Source organism: Alosa alosa, unplaced genomic scaffold (genome assembly GCF_017589495.1).
Source record: "Alosa alosa isolate M-15738 ecotype Scorff River unplaced genomic scaffold, AALO_Geno_1.1 AALO_1.0_unplaced_967, whole genome shotgun sequence".
Classification (NCBI taxonomy): Eukaryota; Metazoa; Chordata; class Actinopteri; order Clupeiformes; family Clupeidae; genus Alosa; species Alosa alosa.
This window is the reverse complement of record NW_025963168.1, coordinates 1-5,956: the sequence shown is the minus strand read 5'-3', so window position 1 is coordinate 5,956 and position 5,956 is coordinate 1. Positions and strand designations below refer to the sequence as shown.

Genomic DNA, 5,956 nt, shown 5'->3' with positions numbered 1-5,956 from the left:
TTCAGTGTCCCGGGAATCATTGACGGAAATTTGGGCATGCGAAAAAGAAAAAATAAATAAATAAATAAATAAATAAATAAAAAAAAAGAAAAAGAAAAAAAAAATGACTAAACCTATATGACTGCCGCTATGGCCGGCGGTCATAATTACTTTGGCTCCTGACATATTCACCTCATCTTCAATGAAACCACAATTTGTAGAAAATAGTGCTGAATGATTCCTCTGTTCTGTCTGTATTACTACATACTCGCCATGGCTCCAGTGGCGCAATCGGTTAGCGCGCGGTACTTATAAGACAGTTCCTGCAGAGCAATGCCGAGGTTGTGAGTTCGAGCCTCACCTGGAGCATCTACTCTTTAAGAAATTACTTTGGCTCCTGACATATTCACCTCATCTTCAATGAAACCAGAATTTGTAGAAAATAGTGCTGAATGATTCATTATAGTGTTGAAAATACTGAATGACTCCTCTGTTCTGTCTGTATTACTACACATTCTTTATGGCCCAGTGGTGCAAATCGGGTTAGCGCCAGGGTACTTATAAGACAGTTCCTGCAGAGCAATGCCGAGGTTGTGAGTTCGAGCCTCACCTGGAGCATCTACTCTTTAAGAAATTTCTTTGGCTCCTGACATATTCACCTCATCTTCAATGAAACCAGAATTTGTAGAAAATAGTGCTGAATGATTCCTCTGATCTTTCTGTATTACTACACAGTCGCTATGGCTACAGTGGTGCAATCGCTTAGGGCGGGCTACTTATGAGACACTTCCTGCAGAGCAATGCCGAGGTTGTAAGTTCGAGTCTCACCTGGAACATCTAGTCTTTAAGAAATTACTTAGGCTCCTGAGATATTCACCTCATCTTCAATGAAACCAGAATTTGTAGAAAATAGTGCTGAGTGATTCCTCTGTTCTGTCTGTATTACTACACTCCCCATGGCTCCAGTGGCGCAATCGGTTAGCCCGCGGTACTTATAAGACAGTTCCTGCAGAGCAATGCCGAGGTTGTGAGTTCGAGCCTCACCTGGAGCATCTTCTCTTTAAGAAATTACTTTGGCTCCTGACATATTCAGCTCATCTTCAATGAAACCAGAATTTGTAGAAAATAGTGCTGAATGACTCCTCTGTTCTGTCTGCATTACTACAAGCTCCCCATGGCTCCAGTGGCGCAATCGGTTAGCGCGCGGTACTTATAAGACAGTTCCTCCAGAGCAATGCCGAGGTTGTGAGTTCGAGCCTCACCTGGAGCATCTACTCTTTAAGAAATGACTTTGGCTCCTGACATATTCAGCGCATCTTCAACGGACCCCGAATTTATAGACAATAGTGTTGAATGACTCCTCTGTTCTGTCTGTATTACTACACACTTCCCATGGCGCAATCGGTTAGCGCGCGGTACTTATAAGACAGTTCCTGCAGAGCAATGCCGAGGTTGTGAGTTCGAGCCTCACCTGGAGCATCTACTCTTTAAGAAACTAGATGTACCGCATAGCGGTACAAAATATGACCGCCGCTCAGTCCTGTACATCCGTTCCGCGAAAATAAATCACACTTCAATTTGTCTCCATATTTTACTCCATCCCCCACTCTTGAAACTTTTGTGTATGCTTGTTTGGCATGCCTGAGTGTGTGTGTGCGGCTGCACAGAAAGTAGCCTACTGGTGCTGAAAAGGTGAATAGATTGTAGAATAGCCAAAGAAGATGTAGCATTGTTATAAAACCTTTAAAATCTCTAAACAATCACAAGTAGGGCAGTTCATCACAGTTCATCCATTGCAACTGGATTGATGAAAGGTCACTTACACCTGTAGGCTACATTGTATTTGGGAAAAGCAAAAGGTATCAGCATAATGTTTTTTTTTTTTTTATGTATTTATAAACAAAAACATCTCTGTCAGTTCCATGTCGTTTTCAACAGCTATCAAAAACAAAGGTCATTTTTGGATGGATGGATTTTTTGTGAATGTTTCTTCTTCTACATAAGATTTTAGTCATCTTTAGTTCATGTAATACTTTATTGTCAATGCACCAATTAAGTAACAGTAGTCTGAAACGTTATTGTTAATGCACAAATTAAGTAACAGTAGCCTAGTCTGAAACGAAATGCTGTTTTACATCTAACCAGTGGTGCAAATAACTGACATGTCCAAATGGGCCTTGATGAAATGCGCCGCTAGACTGTTCATACACATTTTAACGGGCCAAAGTTGAAGAGCTTTTGTCCGTTATTGTTCGTGGTAAATATAGGCTGATTCATGTTCCCTTGCATTGTTTAACTGAGGTCCATGGCTAGTCTGGCTTTCATCAGACCAAGCTCAATCTTTTAAGAAATCAAAAATAAATAGCGGGCAGATCAGGCTGGGTTCACCCAGCCTAGTCCATAGGCACCGATATTGTTTAATTTTCCGATTGAGATATACACGCTTGGCTATTCTAAATGCAAAAATGCATCAGGGAGTTATGACAAAACGGTAACTAACAAACTAGATCCTAATAGAAAGCTGTTAGCTTCCCTAAGCTACAGGTAGGATTATAAGGTAGGCCTATTTACAACATAAATTGTCAATAGGCTATGCTGGCTTACAATAAATAAAATCTCCTTTGAAAACCAATGGTTTACGCCTACAGTATCAAGCGGACTTAAACTGTCATATCGCGGGCTTAAAAGTTGTAATAACATTCATGCAGCTCCATGAGTCAAGGAAAGCGCAATGAAGTAGCCACTTCTAAATGGGACCCACTACACAGTAGCTTAAGGTGTTTTGCTAAAGCAGCCATAATGAAATGAAGGTGTCATTGTTTGATACTTCACACACACGCATCGCAGCTTTTAATTTCACAGACTACAACTACCAAGCTGTAATCAAAGCACATCGATTCCCCTCTCACACCCTGCACGCACTTAAAACAAAATAAACAGGCGCCTCAGTCTCACGCATGTATAGGCAAAACTGTATCAGACCGGGTAACGTTGGTAAATCTTCCATTGCACAGAATGATTTTGTAGCACGTGCAATAAATGACAGTCGAAAGATACAAACAGTGCTGCTATACATTTGCTTGGTATAACCGCATTTATAGTTTTCTACAAATGCAATCAATCAAATGCCTCCATCACTCAACCAACGCTAACGGTAACATTACCTAGGTCCTTATTGATATTACAAGATTAACGCATTCCTGCAGTAAAACCAAGCATGTCCGATAAACATCCTCAGATTTATTTCGCTTCAAGAAGAAATGGGAATTACACTTCATGTGAACATCGCCCTATCCTTATTAGATGTTCAAGGTAAATTACAGTCCTTGTAGGAAGCGCCCATTGTTTTTTCTTCAACCCACTTTTAACTTCCAACAAAATTACGCCTCACTGCAACGATGCGCCATCTAGTGGACAAACGACTACTTCTCGCCAATACTGAAAATGCAGCCATGATGATGATGAATATTTATTTTGGCTTTCTTTTAATCCTACTGAATTTGTAATTATGTATCGGCCGCTCTAATACCGATAGTATGTGGGTGCCTGTGTGTGTGCATGTGTATATGTGTGCACCGCCATTTACAGGCCAATGAGTGTACAGTCACTAAATGTACACATAACCTAATTTTATTAGACCCCCCCATGGATGAAATTCTACGAAACTGGGCATACCCCCAGAGAATGCCAGGTCAATCATACACATAAAATTTGGTGCAGTTCTGAACATCTTAACTGAAGATAGGGGCGATTAAAGCAGAATAATATTGCATTTTCATTTTTTACCGGAGGTGGGGTGCAAATCACATGAGTGATTATGAGCCAGGTTGAAGTGGGCCCTTGAGACCAACATACCATAAAAGATTCTTCATCCCTCAGTGCCACGGTTCAGGTATTTATTTAGGAAAACTGTTTTTTTTTTGGTTCAGGGGCCCAGCTGGGGACGAAATTAAATTTTTCCGTAAAAGTCTAGTGGGGCTACATACCCACCAAATTTCATGTACCCCGTGGTTCGGTGTCCCGGTATCAATGACCAAAAATTCAGGGAGTAGATGACGGAAAAATTTTGAATTGTGTGCATGTGTGCGCAGTACAAATTTATGTTTATGTGTGTGGGTGTGTGTGTGTGTGTATGTGTATGTGCGTGCTTGTGTGTTTGCCTCATGATGTGTGTTTGTGCATGTGCATGCATGCGCATATTATGTCTACTGTGTGAGTATGTGTCATAATGTATGATTACTGTAAATGTATGTGTGTGCGTGTGTATCTGTTTATGCACATGTGTGCACATGGAATGGGCTAACATGACCCCTGGAGGCAAACATACGGAAAAAATTGGTCATCCTAGGCCCTACAGTTCTCAAGATATTCACAGAGAACTGTGTCTGCCCTACCCTCCTTTCGGGATGTCCAGTCCAGCGGGGGCTACAGATCAAAACGAAGAATGACGGTTCCATGCTATCCATGTGGGGGTACATGCCCACCAAGTTTTGTGTACCCCGGTCTTTCAGTGTCCCGGGAATCCTTGTTGGTGTACGTCACTAAATGTACACATAAATTATTTTATTGTAAGGCCCCCCATGAACGAAAGTACACAAAACTTGGCATGCATTCGGAGGGTGTCATAATGATCCTACACTTTTAATTTCGTGCAGTTTTGACCTTGTCAGCCAGAGATATTGTGATGAAAACACCTAATTTTTTGCTTTTTAATTTTTAACTAGGTGGCGCTATACATGAAATAAGTGGTAATGGGATGGGTTGACATGCCCCCTTAAGACCAACATACATAAAAAAGGTGGACCTCCTAGGCCCTACGGTTCTCGAGATATTCACAGAAAACTGTCTCCGGCCACCTACAGGCCAGTTGGTGTATAGTAACATAAATTAATTTATTGTGTGGCCCCCCCATGAACGGAATTCCACAAAACTTGGCGTGCATACAGAGGGTGTCATAATGATCCTACACTTCTAATTTCGTGCAGTTTTGACTATGTTAGGTCACAGATACCTTCAATTACAACACCTCATTTTTACTTTTTTTGTGTTTAACTAGGTGGCGCTATACATGAAATGAGTGGTTATGGAATGGGTTGACATGGCCCCTTGAGATCAACATACAAAAAAAAAAAGGTGGTCCTCCTAAACCCACGGTTTTTCGAGATATTCACAGAAAACTGTGTCTGCCCTACCCTCCTTTCGGGGTCCAGTCCAGCGGGGGCTACAGATCAAAACGAAAAACGATGGTTCCATGCTATCCATATAGGGTTACATGCCCACCAAGTTTAGTGTACCCCGTCTTTCAGTGTCCCGGAATCATTGACGGAAATTTGGGCATGCGAAAAAGAAAAAAAATAAATAAATAAATAAATAAATAAATAAAAAAAAAAAAAAAAAAAAAAATCTGACTAAACCTATATGATCGCCGCTTGCAAGCGCCGGGCGGTCATAATTACTTTGGCTCCTGACATATTCAGCGATCTTCAATGAAAACCGAATTTGTAGACAATAGTGTTGAATGACTCCTCTGTTCTGTCTGTATTACTGCAAACTTCCCATGGCTCCAGTGGCTAATCGGTTAGCTGCAATTTATAAGACAGTTCCTGCAGAGCAATGCCGAGGTTGTTAGTTCGAGCCTCACCTGGAGCATCTACTCTTTAAGAAATTACTTTGGCTCCTGACATATTCAGCCTCATCTTCAATGAAAACCGAATTTGTAGACAATAGTGTTGAATGACTCCTCTGTTCTGTCTGTATTACTGCAAACTTCCCATGGCTCCAGTTCTCTTTGTATTAAGACATCGGTTAGCTGCGGCGGCTACTTATAAGACAGTTCCTGCAGAGCAATGCCGAGGTTGTGAGTTCGAGCCTCACATCGAGCATCTACTCTTTAAGAAATTACTTTACCTCCTGACATATTCAGCGATCTTCAATGAAACCAGAATTTGTAGAAAATAGTGCTGAATGATTCCTCTGA

At 41.2% G+C, this 5,956-nt stretch overlaps 3 non-coding genes across 3 annotated transcripts; all 3 read left to right on the top strand.

Moving 5' to 3' along the window:
* The first annotated feature begins 255 nt into the window (after positions 1 to 255).
* trnai-uau lies at positions 256 to 348 on the top strand. Its single transcript is given in 2 exon segments — positions 256 to 293; positions 313 to 348. It is a non-coding gene; the product is annotated as a tRNA-Ile (tRNA).
* Positions 349 to 938: 590 nt separating this feature from the next.
* Positions 939 to 1,031, top strand: trnai-uau. Its single transcript is given in 2 exon segments — positions 939 to 976; positions 996 to 1,031. It is a non-coding gene; the product is annotated as a tRNA-Ile (tRNA).
* A 125-nt stretch (positions 1,032 to 1,156) lies between these two features.
* On the top strand, positions 1,157 to 1,249 carry trnai-uau. Its single transcript is given in 2 exon segments — positions 1,157 to 1,194; positions 1,214 to 1,249. It is a non-coding gene; the product is annotated as a tRNA-Ile (tRNA).
* Positions 1,250 to 5,956: the final 4,707 nt, after the last annotated feature.